This window comes from Haliotis cracherodii, unplaced genomic scaffold (genome assembly GCF_022045235.1).
Source record: "Haliotis cracherodii isolate W230 unplaced genomic scaffold, xgHalCrac1.p SCAF_10, whole genome shotgun sequence".
Lineage (NCBI taxonomy): Eukaryota > Metazoa > Mollusca > Gastropoda > Lepetellida > Haliotidae > Haliotis > Haliotis cracherodii.
Window position 1 is genome coordinate 30,138,705 of NW_027266265.1, and position 20,074 is coordinate 30,158,778.

At 38.5% G+C, this 20,074-nt stretch overlaps 1 protein-coding gene across 1 annotated transcript in view; it reads right to left on the bottom strand.

The window, feature by feature from the left end:
* LOC139448834 (adenosine deaminase AGSA-like) overlaps positions 1–9,822 on the bottom strand; it is a 31,436-nt gene extending 21,614 nt beyond the window's left edge. Inside the window, exon 1 of the mRNA XM_071230364.1 lies at positions 9,625–9,822. The gene's annotated coding sequence lies outside the window, so the exon portion shown is untranslated. The remainder of the gene's footprint in view (positions 1–9,624) is intronic.
* Positions 9,823–20,074: the final 10,252 nt, after the last annotated feature.

The following is a 20,074-nucleotide window of genomic DNA, read 5'->3' on the forward strand; positions in this document are numbered from 1 at the left end:
AGACATTTCTCTGTGGGCATTCGGTGGCGGGCTATGTGTGGTAATATTAAAAAGCCCAGGAACAAGTTTACATAGAAAGATCTCCCGATATTCAATTACGTTAATTAAGGGTCAACTGATTGGATGCAATCATGCACTTGACCATTCGTTAAACGTAGAACAACATGTGTCTAAAAACAAGATGGCCGACGTTGCCATGAACGCTCACGGGTGTCACGTGTCCTCGGTTTGAATCTCGCGCCTGACCTACAAGTTAGTTCTATGGGGCCCCCGTTCCACAAAGCGATATGAGACTAAGTTGATCCGCAAGTGCATTAACTCATTTATAGTCAAATATAATCATGACGTCACAGGTCAGAAAGGGTAATGAGAGGTCTGTTGTTCCAATGCACGAATGCAGTGTGTTAATGAGTCCTTCATTAAGTGAGAACAAAGCATAGTAATGAGTGTCCCTATATGGAAGTGGCTACTACGAGGTTCAAATGTGATTCACGGGGAAAGGAATGTCATTGTTAGACATATTCCATTGATGCATGGATTTCGGTAGTAATGACTGTCACATGTGGCAAAGAGGGGTGTGAGTTGAATTTCCATAGAAACCACATGTCCAGTTCTTAACTCTTCTCGTGTTACCCATTATAAGTTCCTTTTAACAAACAGTTGCCATGACAACTATAAAAAAAAATAAGGGTTAACAGTCTTGACTCCTAGCTAGAGGTTAGCTCGGAGAAATATAGAGTCGGTATCGCGAAACCCGTGTGTTGAAGACTGTAATGTATGCCAGTCTGGTATATGACGTTTTAATACTGTAAAATTCTATTCTTTTTTCTCAAAGATGTTTGAGTTCAAAATGTCGGTTCAGTTTCCTATTTCAATGGAAAAAATACTCGTTTAACCCATACCCAGAATCATTTTCATGAGAAAAAATAGAGTGAAATAACGTAGTTTAGTAGATAACTTCTAAGAGATAAGATTACTTGAGCATTCATTAACAAAGAACAATGGATAGTAATGAATATCCTTATATGGAAACTTAGGTCACCAATCCCTCATTAATATGCAAGATAACTCATTAATGTGTAAATGTATAAGTGATGTATCAGGTGAAAGAGATGAATACAGGGTCAACTGACCAGATGCAATTTACTTACATTAACAAAGAACAATGGATAGTAATGAATATCCTCATATGGAAACTTGACATCGCACGCGAAATGGAATGTTATTGCGACTGAATTTTGCCGCCTTTTTGCACCTTTTCTCCATGCTCATTCGGGGGGGGGGGGGGGGCTGCGTCTGCTGAGATTATCAGCCCAGGAATAAGAGTGTGATCTATGTCAATATGTGTTATAAAACTCAAGGGTCGTGTTGAGTGACTGACATTTTCACTCTAACCTTGCTGACAGATAAGACGTCCGTTTTCAAAATGAAGAGAGTTTCAGAGGATATATTTGGACCTACAGTCATTTTCACAAAGCATAGCAAGACCAAGTCGAGAAAAACATGTCGGAGAAAATCAATGGCATCAAAGGGGTCGCCGAAGAGACTGGTTGCATCTAAGAAGAAAAAGATGACAACCAAGAAAGCGAAAATGACTATACTGAAAATGCAACCCCTGTCGAAAGTAAAGGCTGCATAAACACCCTCCTCCTCCTCCTCTTCCTCCTCTAGATAAACACCCTCCTCCTCCTCCTCCTCCTCCTCTGGATAAACACCCTTCTCCTCCTCCTCCTCCTCTGGATAAACACCCTCCTCTTCCTCCTCCTCCTCTGGATAAACACCCTCCTCCTCCTCCTCCTCCTCCTCTGGATAAACACCCTCCTCCTCCTCCTCCTCTGGATAAACACCCTCCTCCTCCTCCTCTGGATAAACACCCTCCTCCTCCTCCTCCTCCTCCTCTGGATAAACACCCTCCTCCTCCTCCTCCTCCTCCTCTGGAGTTAGAAGAGTTAAGAACTGAACATGTGGTTTCTATGGAAATTCAACTCACACCCCTCTTTGCCACATGTGACAGTCATAACTACACGAAATACATGCATCAATGGAATATGTCTAACAATGACATTCCTTTCCCCGTGAATCACATTTGAACCTCGTAGTAGCCACTTCCATATAGGGACACTCATTACTATGCTTTGTTCTCACTTAATGAAGGACTCATTAACACATTTCCTTCTTGCATTGGAACAACAGACCTCTCATTACTCTTTCTGACCTGTGACGTCATGATTATATTTCACAATGAATGAGTTATTGCACTTATGGATCAACGTAGCCTGAGATGTGGAATGGTGCCTCATAGAACACGGACAAAACAAGGTGTTATGTGTATAGCATATACGAACTCATTCGGAGTGTTGTAAAATAAACCTCACTTGTAACAATATAAGCAATGTGATCTACTGTTAGATGCGTCGACAACTGTGTACATAGTACACTAACTAAATATGGAAATATTACTATGCCCATTGAGCGCTGTAAAGAAGGTGATCACGTGACTCCTCAGCGAATATGTACTTGGTGAAGCTTGCGTTGAATTGATCATCGGGTTATCTTCCTGACCACTGACAGAGGACACAATACACCAAACGATTAATCTTAAGGTTTTAAAAAACTAATCATGCTAAATTCAGAATATTCTAACTTTATCTCGAGTCATAGAAATGTATCATGACAATGGTTAACTAACACTATGCTAAGATCACCTTTTTAAAACCTTAAGATTAATCGTAACTGTTTTGTAAAAAGAGATAAAAAAAAGACAATATAAGAATACATTGATCGATCATGTCTGACTATATTAAAGAGCACATAGGTAAAGGTAACTACATCACTATGTCTCTTAATTATGATGGTTCTTCAATGGGACGCCATTTGTGGTGCACACATCCTTGAACAAAGGGAACATTGAATTTGAACATGTACTATTTTTTTCCTAAATGAGAATTCGTTGGACTCATGATAACATAATAAACTCAATCAAGGTTTTTTTTCATACACATCATACATCATGCAGAAACAGACTATAACATCTACAGCCAGGAATCGCAATGCCATAGCATGTACCCAAAAGTTGTGCGCCGCTCGCACACCAAAGTATAGTCTGTATCAGAAATCACTTTGTTACATTTCATAAAAAGTAAATTTTCATAAAATCACTATGAGTGTTCTATTTCTTGCTTTGTAAAATGTTTAACGAGTGATGTTTTATCAACAACAACAACAAAAAAAGAAGAAGAATATCTAATTTCTGTTGGGTATTAAACTCTACAAATGGATTGGTAAAGTAAGAATCTGTTTTAAGTTTAACTGTTAAATAATATGAATTATTTTATCAAAAGCATGGTGTACAAATGCATACATAACATTACAAAAATACTTTACACAAATATGCATTAGAGGTAGACAGATGAGAAAGAAAGAAAACAGATTTCAATGTAACTAATTACATATCAGTAAATAATTTGTAAAAATATTTAGATTAAAATTATTACTCACCTAAGACGACTCTGACACAGTAGCACGTGACCTCCATTCTCCTCATTCATTCCGTCTTCAATACTGTCAGCAAGGTTAGAGTGAAAATGTCAGTCACTCAACACTACCGTTGAGTTTTGAGTACATATTGACATAAATCACACTCTTATTCCTGGGCTGATAATCTCAGCAGACGCAGCCCCCCGAATGAGCATGTAGAGGGGGGGCAAAAAGGCGGCAAAATTCAGTCGCAATAACATTCCATTTCGCGTGCGATGTCAAGTTTCCATATGAGGATATTCATTACTATCCATTGTTCTTTGTTAATGTAAGTAAATTGCATCTGGTCAGTTGACCCTGTATTCATCTAATTCACCTGATACATCACTTATACATTTACATATTAATGAGTTATCTTGCATATTAATGAGGGATTGGTGACCTAAGTTTCCATATAAGGATATTCATTATTATCCATTGTTCTTTGTTAATGAATGCTCAAGTAATCTTATCTCTTAGAAGTTATCTACTAAACTACGTTATTTCACTCTATTTTTTCTCATGAAAATGATTCTGGGTATGGGTTAAACGAGTATTTTTTCCATTGAAATAGGAAACTGAACCGACATTTTGAACTCAAACATCTTTGAGAAAAAAGAATAGAATTTTACAGTATTAAAACGTCATATACCAGACTGGCATACATTACAGTCTTCAACACACGGGTTTCGCGATACCGACTCTATATTTCTCCGAGCTAACCTCTAGCTAGGAGTCAAGACTGTTAACCCTTATTTTTTTTTATAGTTGTCATGGCAACTGTTTGTTAAAAGGAACTTATAATGGGTAACACGAGAAGAGTTAAGAACTGGACATGTGGTTTCTATGGAAATTCAACTCACACCCCTCTTTGCCACATGTGACAGTCATTACTACCGAAATCCATGCATCAATGGAATATGTCTAACAATGACATTCCTTTCCCCGTGAATCACATTTGGACCTCGTAGTAGCCACTTCCATATAGGGACACTCATTACTATGCTTTGTTCTCACTTAATGAAGGACTCATTAACACACTGCATTCGTGCATTGGAACAACAGACCTCTCATTACCCTTTCTGACCTGTGACGTCATGATTATATTTGACTATAAATGAGTTAATGCACTTGCGGATCAACTTAGTCTCATATCGCTTTGTGGAACGGGGGCCCCATAGAACTAACTTGTAGGTCAGGCGCGAGATTCAAACCGAGGACACGTGACACCCGTGAGCGTTCATGGCAACGTTGGCCATCTTGTTTTTAGACACATGTTGTTCTACGTTTAACGAATGGTCAAGTGCATGATTGCATCCAATCAGTTGACCCTTAATTAACGTAATTGAATATCGGGAGATCTTTCTATGTAAACTTGTTCCTGGGCTTTTTAATATTACCACACATAGCCCGCCACCGAATGCCCACAGAGAAATGTCTTCAATGCAAAAGGTTCAAATGTTCACCACATGTTCTCGCGCCAAAATGGTCTCACAATGACATTCCATTCCGCGTGAGTCAAGACCCAACCCAACCCCCGGTCGTAGTATCATGTGCATATAGGGACATTCATTACTATCCCGTGTTCTACGGTTAACGAATGGTCAAGTCATTAATTGCATGATTGCATATGGTCAGTTGACCCTTTATTAACCTAATCGACCTGTGACGTCATGCATACATTTGCATATTAATGAGTTATTCTACATATTAATGAGGCAATGACGTTGACAACACCCCCCACCCCAACCCCAAGGTCAAGGTTATGTGACGTCATCAGTCACGTGGGGTTACTAGGTGCACTTGTGACGTCATCAAATGAGGGGGTGAGGGGGGATAGTTATCCAAAGTTATCTACTTTCGAATACAAAACTCGCGCTGACTGTAGGTTTGTCAGCACCTTACCCGTCCCTAGGGTTTTGCATGATTGGCAGTTTGGGCCAGAACAAAACAGTGGTTGATATCATGAGCAATGACATAGGCCGTCGAAGGTGCGGTGACACAATAGATTCGAACCTCATATGTGAAGCGCCTCTTAACACAAACATGTAATGATGGGGACCAATACTACGCCCGAAATCCAAGAGACTGCTTTTCTTGTACGTATTTGAATACCAGGAACATTTAGAGGGTAAATTGTCATTGTTGAACAGTGATAAGTGGAATGAGCATTCCTAGCCCTTGAAATGTGTAATAATTAGTTACAGGATCTAATGTTAAATTAAATAAATTAAATCGCTGTACTCAAAAAATGGTTAAGATATCTGCATTCCTACAATCCCATTAACCCATTATTATCCATTGTTCTTTGTTAATGAATGCTCAAGTAATCTTATCTCTTAGAAGTTATCTACTAAACTACGTTATTTCACTCTATTTTTTCCCATGAAAATGATTCTGGGTATGGGTTAAACGAGTATTTTTTCCATTGAAATAGGAAACTGAACCGACATTTTGAACTCAAACATCTTTGAGAAAAAAGAATAGAATTTTACAGTATTAAAACGTCATATACCAGACTGGCATACATTACAGTCTTCAACACACGGGTTTCGCGATACCGACTCTATATTTCTCCGAGCTAACCTCTAGCTAGGAGTCAAGACTGTTAACCCTTATTTTTTTTTATAGTTGTCATGGCAACTGTTTGTTAAAAGGAACTTATAATGGGTAACACGAGAAGAGTTAAGAACTGGACATGTGGTTTCTATGGAAATTCAACTCACACCCCTCTTTGCCACATGTGACAGTCATTACTACCGAAATCCATGCATCAATGGAATATGTCTAACAATGACATTCCTTTCCCCGTGAATCACATTTGGACCTCGTAGTAGCCACTTCCATATAGGGACACTCATTACTATGCTTTGTTCTCACTTAATGAAGGACTCATTAACACACTGCATTCGTGCATTGGAACAACAGACCTCTCATTACCCTTTCTGACCTGTGACGTCATGATTATATTTGACTATAAATGAGTTAATGCACTTGCGGATCAACTTAGTCTCATATCGCTTTGTGGAACGGGGGCCCCATAGAACTAACTTGTAGGTCAGGCGCGAGATTCAAACCGAGGACACGTGACACCCGTGAGCGTTCATGGCAACGTCGGCCATCTTGTTTTTAGACACATGTTGTTCTACGTTTAACGAATGGTCAAGTGCATGATTGCATCCAATCAGTTGACCCTTAATTAACGTAATTGAATATCGGGAGATCTTTCTATGTAAACTTGTTCCTGGGCTTTTTAATATTACCACACATAGCCCGCCACCGAATGCCCACAGAGAAATGTCTTCAATGCAAAAGGTTCAAATGTTCACCACATGTTCTCGCGCCAAAATGGTCTCACAATGACATTCCATTCCGCGTGAGTCAAGACCCAACCCAACCCCCGGTCGTAGTATCATGTGCATATAGGGACATTCATTACTATCCCATGTTCTACGGTTAACGAATGGTCAAGTCATTAATTGCATGATTGCATATGGTCAGTTGACCCTTTATTAACCTAATCGACCTGTGACGTCATGCATACATTTGCATATTAATGAGTTATTCTACATATTAATGAGGCAATGACGTTGACAACACCCCCCACCCCAACCCCAAGGTCAAGGTTATGTGACGTCATCAGTCACGTGGGGTTACTAGGTGCACTTGTGACGTCATCAAATGAGGGGGTGAGGGGGGATAGTTATCCAAAGTTATCTACTTTCGAATACAAAACTCGCGCTGACTGTAGGTTTGTCAGCACCTTACCCGTCTCTAGGGTTTCGCATGATTGGCAGTTTGGGCCAGAACAAAACAGTGGTTGATATCATGAGCAATGACATAGGCCGTCGAAGGTGCGGTGACACAATAGATTCGAACCTCATATGTGAAGCGCCTCTTAACACAAACATGTAATGATGGGGACCAATACTACGCCCGAAATCCAAGAGACTGCTTTTCTTGTACGTATTTGAATACCAGGAACATTTAGAGGGTATATTGTCATTGTTGAACAGTGATAAGTGGAATGAGCATTCCTAGCCCTTGAAATGTGTAATAATTAGTTACAGGATCTAATGTTAAATTAAATAAATTAAATCGCTGTACTCAAAAAATGGTTAAGATATCTGCATTCCTACAATCCCATTAACCCTTGTGTGGGAAACCCCGGCATTGAATCGTTGGCCGCGCCACATAATGTCAATCATTGGTTTGTCTGGTCCAGACGCATTTAAACCCCGCGTTTTCACAACTTATTTCACTCACTGCAGAATATAATAAAACCCGCATCTTTCAAACATTATCAAATAATGACAATCTGATAACAATTCTGTAGAATGGCAATCGTAATGCTGAGATACCTTCCTCCCTGCCTGTTCAGATAGTTAATTTTATTATTAATTAATAAAATGCATTATTTTGGTAATCTTACATTATTCCAATTCAAGGGGCTTTCTCCCTATGCATTTGTGTTCCACGGTCAAAGGGAAGCTACTCTTCCCGGTTTAATAGTGCAAGGGAGGCTACTCTTCCTGGTTTAATAGTGCAAGGCACCTTATCAGTGTATTATTCAGGATTGTCCTTCACATGCTCTAAACAAAGGGAAGTAACCCATGTTGCAGCCGAATTTAGTTGCTACATCCTCTTTTCATCTACACAACCACCCAAGTAACACGTTTTTTACTCCCATCCCACCCATTACTTCTCATTTCAAACGTACATATCTGTATCACATTTCCTCAGTTGATAGTTAATCTAATTGCAAGTATTTGTATGTATCAGGAACATGTACTGCTGCTTGTTTTCCTTTACATTGTAGTTGTGGCAAGTTTTGGACAATTCAGTATATGCGAGGAAGGGGTGTCCTGGCATAAAAATGCGTCGAACAAGTCACAGGGGTTTGTATATGCATAACAGGTGAAGATCCTGGACTAGCACATTCTACACATTTAAACGCACGACAATTGGCTTGTATCATGGCGTAACACTCTGGGGCTGGGAGTAGTGATTTTGGTGTTTTGGGGGTCTTTGAGGCATACCCTCTAGGCCCTATTGTATAATGGTGGTTGTAGAGCCTACAGCAGACCCCCTATGCGCTTTTCCCTGGGGGGTCCCATCATTTGGCTCCGTATGGTTTGTACCCTCGGAGCCGCGTTTGCTGTTCTGTCCGGGCACCTTCGGGTTGACAGTCTGCCGTGTTTAGCGTTTCCCAGCCCGGGAGTGTTCTCCAGTCCTTGTACTTTTCTGTATATAAACCTGTGGCCTTACATCCAACTCAAGTCTTTGTGTTTTTTCTTGCAATGGTGCAGCATCTACTTTTGCTAAAGCATTATCCTAAATAAATCTCCCGTGTAGCATACACTGTTTTTAACAATTCTGTACAATTTACACTAATCTCATTTTACTGGCTCAATATGCAATGCATATCAATATACATTCCTACCACTTATCAAACAGAACCTGGGTGTATTAGATCACAATATGATATGCGATATGCTAGGTATATGACAGCGGTCTGTAAATTATTGAGTCTGGAGCAGACAATCTAGTGACGGACATCATGAGCATCGATCCACGCGATTGGGATACGATGACATGCATCGACCGAGTCAGCAGATCTGACCACCCGATCCCGTTAGTCGCCTATTACCACAAGCAAAGTCACCTGTACGTAACGCACGGGTTGCTGAAGACCTATTTTAACCCGAATCTTCACGTGTGCATAATTATGTAGATATATCAATTTTAGTTTGATTAAACTGCATGGTACCTTGGAAATGCCAACACACTGAAGCTTCCAGCTATCAAACAGAACTTATTGTATTAAAATTTTAACACAGGACAACGTAGAGATTCCGAGGAGGGGTTGATCTCCAGCAACATATGCTGGTCGTATCGCGGGGGTGGTAAGCTCGGTGTCTTGGTTAATAGCGGCGCCATCACACCCCGACGAAGTGGATCGTTGCTCGCAATATCTATCATTGGATTATCTGGTCATTACTCGATGATAATGTACATGCAGCCGCTGATATATTTCTGAGTGCGGCGTTAAACAACAAACACGGATATTATATAATATGACGTGTGGGAACAAGGAGATGAACCTACCTGACGTTAACGGCCTGTGCTCTTCTCTTGTTAATGCCGTGTCTCTGTCTCTTGCATGGTGCGCCACTCCTAGTTAACAAACAATTCTGGTTCAGAGATTGCAACCAGACTAGAAACGTATGAATTTCAATCACAGTCTCTGTCCCTCCCGACGTTCGGGTAATGACCTCAATACCAGTGGGAGTACTAAATAGCGGATTTAATTTAGATGGAATGTACTTATGTGGAAATTTTCGACATCTGGTGCCCTTCATTGATTTCTGGATGTCATGTATGTGTGCTTTCGTAAACAGTGCAGCTGTCGACTCGATCGTTAATTATTTTCTTCTTAAAAATAATTGATACGTTGTTTTTTCAGATATTGAAACACAAGTGAATAACAACGGTTTAACGCCGCTTTTGAACAGTATTCCAGTTATATCACGGCATGCCAGCTTAATGTTGGGGGAAAGCCCGAAATGATGCAGGTCTCAGACGTTTACAACTTTACTGAAACCCACGAGCACTGGTATGGTGCTCGGGGATTCGAAACCACAATCATAGGTTTCTGGCGTGCCCACGGGACACAACTCTGCACAGCGAGTCGCGGCGCCTTAGAAGACTGGGCCACCCGTGCCCCCTTACCGATCAGAAAACCTCAATGGAGAACCCACGGATGGCGCTAACAGACCTCGAATTATCATCAGGGCCAACCGGGATTCGAACAAATCTCATTATTATCAGATCTTAGTTCTTAGGATATATTTTTAGGATATATATTATGCTTTATCTAGTGTCTCTAAAAAGCGTTATGATATTGTCATATATACCTTATATGTAAATATAGTTACAATGTGCATACACTTTTCCATAACTTATACGCATAAAGAAATATAAAGTCAGAATTTTAATCATTAACCGTATCGTCCAGCACAGTTGGGGCACTGACGTCACACAATAAAAGTTCTATTAGATAATTAAGTCTCACAGCTTGACCCGTCAGTCCTTTGTGACGGTGTGTATAGTCAATTTATTCATACAATTACTTGCGTGTATTTTACTTCTATTGCCTTCATTCATTAAATGGATATTGTCAATCTTTTGTCACAGCGGAGCAATGACTCACACCCAACCGGGTGATGTCATACAGACACCTTTTATGTATATATATTTACTATGTGCATGCATATGTCCATACTTTGTATGCATAAAGAAATATAAAGTTAGAAGCCTAACCATTAAAGTAAAACCGCATCGTCCAGCACAGTTGGCGCACTGACGTCACTCAAAAAAAAGTTCTATCAGATAATTAAGTCTCACAGCTTGACCCGTCAGTCCTTTGTGACGGTGTGTATAGTCAATTTATTCATACAATTACTTGCGTGTATTTTACTTCTATTGCCTTCATTCATTAAATGGATATTGTCAATCTTTTGTCACAGCGGAGCAATGACTCACACCCAACCGGGTGATGTCATACAGACACCTTTTATGTATATATATTTACTATGTGCATGCATATGTCCATACTTTGTATGCATAAAGAAATATAAAGTTAGAAGCCTAACCATTAAAGTAAAACCGCATCGTCCAGCACAGTTGGCGCACTGACGTCACTCAATAAAAGTTCTATCAGATAATTAAATGTCTGTCCGTCCTTTGCGAAAGTGTCCGTCATTTGTAATTAAGCATGGATGATTGACGCCCCAGGCGACAGGCCACGTGTCATGCAGGGCAAGTCTCCGCTTCAATATAGATGAGTAAAGTAAAGTCATTGCATATACTGTCCAATGAGAACGCAGCATTTTATATTCGAACGATAGCCAATGGTTATCGTACTTCTGTTGATGCAATTATTATCATGTATATAAAGAGCCTGTCGACCTGAGTTTGTTGTCACACTCTTGGTCAGTGCCTACCTGTGTTCGTAATAAAAGCTCTACGTACAATAAGACTTCTGTTAGACCCCATATGGTCAGTCTGTGTCCTTTTTACGTCACTATTTCCTTAACTAAACCAAAGACGTATATACGTCCGTGCCCAATCTTACAATTTAGAACCACAAACCATAACTTACCAATTGAAACTTGTCGCTGGTCTGATATCCCAAGAGTGGAACGTTTGTGTAATCTATGTAGTTCTCCCGCGGTTGGTGACGAGTTTCATTACCTGTTTAGACGTGAAGCTCTTCACCAGGGGCAGTCTATGTACATACCTAAAGATTTCTCTGAATGGCCTAATATACTAGTATATATATTTAAAAAATGCTTATCCAGCATTAGAGTAAAAGATATGAAAAACTTGTCCAATTCATCAATGCCATATTTAGAAATGTTGAAGCTGTTCAAAAACGTGTATGAGATTTTTGTTACTTAATAAATTCCATCATATTTCATTGTAAAATTTGATCATTTGTATGTATTTGCACAATTCTCCTGTCATCTTGATACTGATATTTTTTATTAAATTATGAATTTATATTATAATGTATCTCATGTGCCACCGTTTGAATTTAAACTGAACTGAACTGAACTGAAATGATTGTAAGCAACGATCTACGCCTTCGAATTCTAGGTACGATGACACACAATCAACCAAGTCACCGAGCCCCCACCCCGCCATTGGTATTGTCATAAGGTTAAAAATGCATCTCACAAATAAAACCGTTATAGCTGCAATGAGGAGTTGCATTAGATACAGTTTGTGACAGAGAACCTTTTGTTCGAAAGGAATCAATAGATAAAAGACATTTCATATTTATCACAAGTGTATTCTTGACATTTCATATTTGTCATTGGATTGGTTCCATGTTATCGGCCAAGGAGAGAATTTCAAGATTTATTTCATTTGGAGCATCCGGGGAGAGTCACAAAATCAATAGAAAGATGAGCAATCTGGCGCGTAGGTTGCTGTATTTTTCCGATTACGACACACACGAGTTCATGGTCAGATCTAACTTTTAACGAATCAAAATGAGGTATTATGACATGTGACAAAGACAGGCCAGAAGACTATAAAATGATATCTACAACATTAGGAGAGGAGAGCGCGTTTTGCAATCGATCGAGTCGAATCCCGATCGTTGTAAGTTTTCACCACTTAGTGACGAGTCTGGCCGGTCTGATCCTGTCCTGTATTGATAGATGGGCTGAGAGTAAGTAAAACTATGTGAGTATAAAGCTGGTGTTGCGTTTTTTTATTATGCGAGTATGAATGCTGATAGAGACGACTTGGAGTAAGCGTCGTTAGACCAATCACTCCTTGACGGAGTCGAGCCGCTGCGGACAAGGCGAGGGGCAAAGTCATGGCGTAATTGACCATGATGACCAGGAACGGCAATACAATTAGTAACTGTAGCAGGGTCGCACTGGACGCCCGAAAGCAGTTACGACACTGCTACAAATGTGCAATGTCTGACCCTTTCCCATGTTAAAGCATATTGAGAAAAGCTTACCTTGTACTTACTTATCTTTTGTGAAACATAAGACATTAATACAACATATATCCCCGTGTTATGAGTTTTCGGACGCTGAATAACATTCATATGAACAACTGTAAAACATCTCATTCATTTATAAAAGACAACGTTATCACAAACACAAGCCATGATCGGAGTATTTACAATTTCTGCGTGATGCCACACCCCTCGTTATAGTGCAAGTATTCATGATAGAAAACGTATGATGTCCGGAAACTTAAGATCAGACAATAATAGTATTGTGTTATGAATAATAATAAAGGCATGTTTGGTGCTGAAAGCTCTGATCAAAAACAGGACAATCCGCGACGGTTTTTCGGAGTACTTTTAAATCTTTGATAATATTTTTACGCAGAAGATGATTTTTCCGACAGCTACTGTTTTTAAAAAACGCGATTTTCCGCGGAGATTTCACATTATAACAATGTATACCGTACAATTAAACCGTACATACCAATTTCAACACTTTTAAGTAATAATGATATAGCTTTCTTTCTCTGTGCAATCCGCTCAGTTGGCTAATCTGCTATGCGCACGAGAGAAGACAGACAGACAGGTGATTTATTAGAGTCTCACCTCGTTTGCTACAAATACTTAAATATTTACAAGGTATAACAATATGAAGGTGTAGCACAAGCCACACTCTAAGCAGAGTTATGAGGGACTAAAATTATTGGGTAAAACGTATGACATATAAATACATAAAAAAGATCCTAAAAACCGTAATAAAACTCATCGTAAAAATCATTTGTATAAAGCCCGTGTTCGTTCTAATAAAATTCTGTTGCAGGTTCTGGCAGATGTGAAAATCATTTCTGGGCTAGAAATTATAAAACCTAGCTTGTGGTTATCACTAAAATTGTTAAAATCAGGACAGATTGAATTGCACTTTGAAAGTAGGTGACATCTGTAAGACTGGTACTGTGGGCAGTGTAATAAAACATGTTTTTCATCCTCAATTGTATCTCTGTATACATTACAAGTTCTTTCTTCAATAGGGGTACTTGCCACATCCAATCATCATTTGTCCATTGAAACCGGCCGATGGAGAGGGTTGCTGAGAGAAGACCGTGTCTGCACACTATGCAATTCATCTGCTGTTGGAGACGAACTTCACTGTCTTTTTAGGCGTGAAGCACTTCTCCAACAACGACTTCTTTACATCCCAAAGAATTGTTATATCTGGCCAAATATGTGTAAATTGCGTAAAACGTTATCACCTAAAAATATATCCACTTTGAAACATCTGTCCAGATTCATCATACATTTGAACACATTATTACGTTGAGATGTCTAATTTTTTTATTATTATTATCATTATTATTATTATTATTATTATTATTATTATTATTATTATTATCGCCGTCACATCTGTACACAAAACAAGTGCATAGTCTAAACTTGGCTACATATGCATTTCTTCAGCCGTTTCAATAATGCAGTGCGCTGTCACAGCATGCTGTGTAGGTCTGTACAGCACAATGTATTTTATTAGTAATTGATCGATCCTTCATAAATCATATTTTTGCCATTCATTTCACATATGCCTCGGTAGAATCGAGGTTGGGAAAGGACTTCTGTTCAGTTAACAAGGTATTCAGATACCCCAAAACTCGCTTATCCGGACAACATTTTGCAAAAAGCAATTGTCCGGTTCGACTGTATAGCGCGTGATACATGACAAAACAGATGTGTTAGGACCTGATTCGAACTTGCTGAAGGGATACCAATTGACCCTGATCATAATACATTGGTTGATTATTATTATTATTATTATTATTGAACATATTATTATTATTATTATTATTATTATTATTATTATTATTAAACATATTGTATTGTCCAAAAAGACAAAGGGATTGGGCACAAGTGCAGCACTTATTACCGCATTCTCCCAGATGCAGTTATACATAATATTGCATAATGAAAATGAACAATTTACAGTTGAAGCTTCACATTGTGGAAACATAGTGCGCAATATATATACAGTGCTCATATGTAGGATATGTACAATGTGCTGGAAAGTGAAGACAGTGTGCATCTCATACATATACAAATATTATACATGTTAGTGTTGTATATAGATTTAACAATATTAATGATTAACAGTTTGTAAACAATAATGTGCTAGCTACTGAATCTGTTAGTCGTTTCTATAAATTTGTGTACAGACAAGAATATTTTTGTATTCAGGAAAACATCTAAGTTTGGATAACCCAAAAGAATACTATGTAGAGTTTTTTGTCCTCCAAGATAATCGATAGCTGTCAGTAATGTCTCCCTAAAATCATCATATAAGGTACATTCGAAGAAGAAATGGAATGAATTTTAACAAGGAGCTTCGCATTTACAGGAAATAGTATCAGATAAATTAACACAAAACAGGTCGGAATTTAGTGTGCTACAATTGTGTCTCAATCTAGTGTGCAATATGTTTGTAGATCTCTTACCGCAAGTATAGTGCATAGGTGGTGAAGTATGCTGCTCAGATGCGACAGCTTTAAAATAAGATATTGACGGACTATCCCTCATTCCTGATGATAGATTATTCCATTGGCCTAATGTATCTATAATATAAGACCTTATGAACGTAGATGTCCGTGCAAATGGAACTACAAAATCATGGCGGTTTCTGAAATTATAATTGACGTTCTGTGACACAGCTGGTGGTATAAGATCAGTTACATATGAAGGACATTGCTTATTTATTATTTTATACATAGTTACAAGTTTGTCGACGTTTCTTCTACACGCTTATATATACTGAGTCAAATTAAAAACTTCACATTTTTAAAAGTAATCCCATATATGTTATACAACGGACAAATGTATCAGAGAAGGTAATTTTTAATCATTAATGTCCTAAGAAGGATTTTAATTAACGGTGGTAACCATAATTTGTTCCAAGCACCTACGGTATTCGGTAATAACATCAACAGTTTAAATCATAAGTCCCAAGCACGAAAATCTGATGGCACACAAGTTCAGTAGCGTGTTTGGCCACCATGTGCGTTGACAACAGCCTCACAACGCCTCCGCATGGACCTTGTGATGCTTGTGAACACATGATTGGGAAGACGACGCCATTGTTGCTGTAAAATGGTGCCAAGATCTTGCAAATCTGGAGAGTGCAGACTTCTGCCAAGAGCATCCCAGACGTGTTCGATGGGATTGACGTCGGGAGACCTTGACGGCCAGTCCATGACGTTGACTCCCGCATTCTGAAGGAAATTCCTTGTCAAAATTGCTGTGTGGGGTCTGGCATTTTCGTGTTGGAAGATCAAACCGGGTCCATGTGCTGCCATAAAAGGCAGAAGTTCCGGTGCCAGTACCTGGTCGCAGTAAGCAGCAGCGTTGAGGTGTCACGGATGACAAGAAGCCTGGAACGTGCATTGCCACAGAAAGCTCCCCACACTATGACACTTCCGCCTCGAAATCTGTCAACTTTCTGTACACAACACTGGGCGTAACGTTCATGACGGCGCCTCCACACCCTTTACATAATAAAATAATATGCACTTTATGTGTTTTAAAAGACATTCGTGTTTGGTTTGTTGTGAATGAGAATGTCTGGCAAATGATTCTCATGTAACAGTTCTCTTAATTGACCAGACAACAGTGGGACTATCCTCTTCTCCATCTACTGGGATAGAATATGCTCAGTTTCTTTTGTAACGCAAAGGTAGTAAAGATGTCATCTGCTTCAGTGTAACAAGTAATCGTTTTGTCTGTTTGCAAATACGGAAGAAGTACAGCTATGTGCATTTACGAAGGGTACAAATCTACGTTTGTACATATCTTCATAAAACATTGATGCATGAACATTTCCGTTGGAATTAAACTAACTGAACAGAATAAGCTGTGGATAAAATGATATTTTTGAAATCACCTCCGTATAATTACTTAACATTTGCTGTGTGTTCATGTAGTCTATAACACAGTATCATAAACGATCATATAGTTCATATAATTTAAGTATCTTAACAGACAACTTGCAATTGTGAAATAAGGTACGGCGATACTAATGGCAAATCTTCCCCGATCCGTCTTGTCCATGTGGAGAGCCATTTGAAGATACTAAACTTTTTATGCTCGAATGTATATTATTTCAATTTTTTTGAAGTGATGCTTACTTTAATCATGATTTTACAATTGGTGACATTCTTAAATGTATATATGACACATTTAGGATTTCCTATGTTAGTTATCTTATATTTATATACACCAAGAGATTTGTGATTAAAAAAGTCTTCATTACATTTAAATTATTTTTGATACTAATATATAAATTATTTTGATACTAATATAGCAACAAAATCATTTTGGTTTCGATATGAAATGAAAATACCTTTATTTACTATACGATAATACAATCACACGTTGTCATAGATCCATATCTGACTCTTAGACACGTATTATTGATATACATGTATCATGTTTTTTTTATTTCGGGCTTCGAATTTTCCCCCACGCCACTGCTTTGGGGCCATACAAACTAAGAACTACAATTTTGAAAATACCGGTCATGGTTTGTTTCATCCGAGGCTGTAATCTATCCCAGTAAGCAGATGGGCATTGTGATAACATTGTCTCAATTTAAGTAATGATAAAAAAGACAATTTAATTATTGGACAGAGACAAGAGAACTATTTTAAAAATATTTACGTCATGGGGGCTACTCAATTTTGAAAGGATAAAGGGTGAAACATTTCATTTTGTTCTGAGGTAGTTTATAAAATAATTATAACTGTGAATTGTACGATAGGCTTGACCGCCTTTCTACGGATAAAATACATGTCTGCCTGATACGAATATGCATCAATATAAAAGGAATTATATCAAACTTTAGCAAACTAACACTTCTCTGCAATGTGATTGCAGTCGTCTATGGGAATTTCGGCTGAACGACCTGTGCTCACTTAATATATGGATATAGTTAAAATTGCAATCGGGATCTGCCAGTGGTGCTGTGCTATGTTTAAATTTTGGTGTGTATGTTCGCGCGTGTATGTGTGTTTGTTTGTGTGTGTGAGTTTACAAGAACCTTGTAAGTTTTAAAAAGGAACACGAGATTGAATAACTCTAAAAAAAACCCTGGGATATAATAATGATCTGTTGAGTTCATGCTGTGATACAAATCCACTGTAACAACTTACATAAACACCGATTGCACAGATCCTGACATGGATTACTCTTCCTATATTTGACTAAAATGTTTTTTTTTGTCCTTATGACAATATCTGAGATGTATCATATTAATTATCTTGGAAACAAAATCTAGTAAAATACATCTTGTTCCAAATTATTTTTCCCTTCACAACGAATGACTGATTATTTATATTTCAGTGTCCTACATTCATAACTACAACATAGACTTAAAACCTAAACAATATATGTGGTATTATTTCAAATTGCTACAGTTTAACTTTATGCGCACATATAATCTGACGATTTTCATAAGTTGACAGGTATCATGGTGACATGCAGTTCATACCGAAATAATCATCCAGATATGATTTTGTTTCTTGAAATGCGTGTTACACGAATATGTAGTGGTAGAAACATCTGCACACAAGTTACACGTCAAGGTCTTTACAGGGACAGCGGCTGTTATTCTTTAACCAAAGTCTGTCTCCTTGTGTATGGTCTTCATTGTTAACACATGAGATCTACCTATTGTGGCCTGATTACCCGAAGCTTGTAAATTATAGTGACGAAGTCGTCCTACTTCATAGGACAAACATATTTAAACAGAATGTTAACAGCAAAATGAGATAAAATGGCGCTCCAATTATTCTGGTCAGACTGATCATGAGGTCAGTAAGTCTACAGCAAGGCTATTCCTTCCGCCACATGTCTCTCATTGCCTTGACGGTTACATAACTTCCTGACCTTCATGTGTTGATGTCTGTTTCTGAGCGGGACAGAGGCCGCTGTTACTATTTGGCCACACTCAGTGAAACATAGTCATTAGTACAACGACAAACAAAGGATCAGCAAGCTTTCATTATGTCAGCCATATGTTTCATCAGTTTTCCCCACAACTTGGAGTACATAACACAACCCTGATAAATCAAGTTATTTTACAGTAACCGTCTAGTGGAACCAGAATGTGTCAACAGACTTCAGACAGAAGTGAACGTTCGCGTTCGGGGCCGTGATAATGTTCCTTCAATTTGAATTGGCAATGTGAAAACAAAAACTGTTTGAGCATATACATGATTATTGATACCAAGAATGTGCCAGCCTAATTGACATAAATGACTACATGAACATGACATAAGACACATAACGAGTATCCATGGCCAGTAGGATTTTTGAATACCTGTCTGTGATAACCTATTCAGTTTGTCCTATGTATTGTTAATGACGAATTTCACATCAACAATATGTCGAATCGGTTTAAAAATCCTTATTATATTATACTGGTACTGTCAGACCGAAATAGTTACAAAACTGAGATTGTTTACTGAACTCCTGTAAACACTAATTACTTGAACGGGAAACATGATAGAAATATCTTTAGAGTAAATGCGCGAATGCATCTTGGTTTTCTAATACCTTACTATGATGTGTGGATCAGGGAGCCTCCATACAGGCCTTTCAGACCATATAGGACCGACAATTTCATATTCTCTCTCTCTCTCCCTCTCTCTTGGACGCGACGTTAAACCCTATTTCACCCCACCTCACCTGTGTGTGTGTGTGTGTGTGTGTGTGTGTGTGTGTGTGTGTGTGTGTGTGTGTGTGTGTGTGTGTGTGTTAACTTTCTTTTTTAATATATTCTATCAGATTAGACGTATCCTTGCAGATATAAGTCAACCATTACCACAGGATGGAATCCATCAAATAATCAATACAAACAGCGGGCATATGAACATATGTGTAGTGAATTTGCTATTTCAACACATATAGACTGGCGTCTGCATGGAGTTAATCATGGTCTAAGTATCCCATACACTGGCACACGCTCTGTTCAAGAAGTCAGCAATA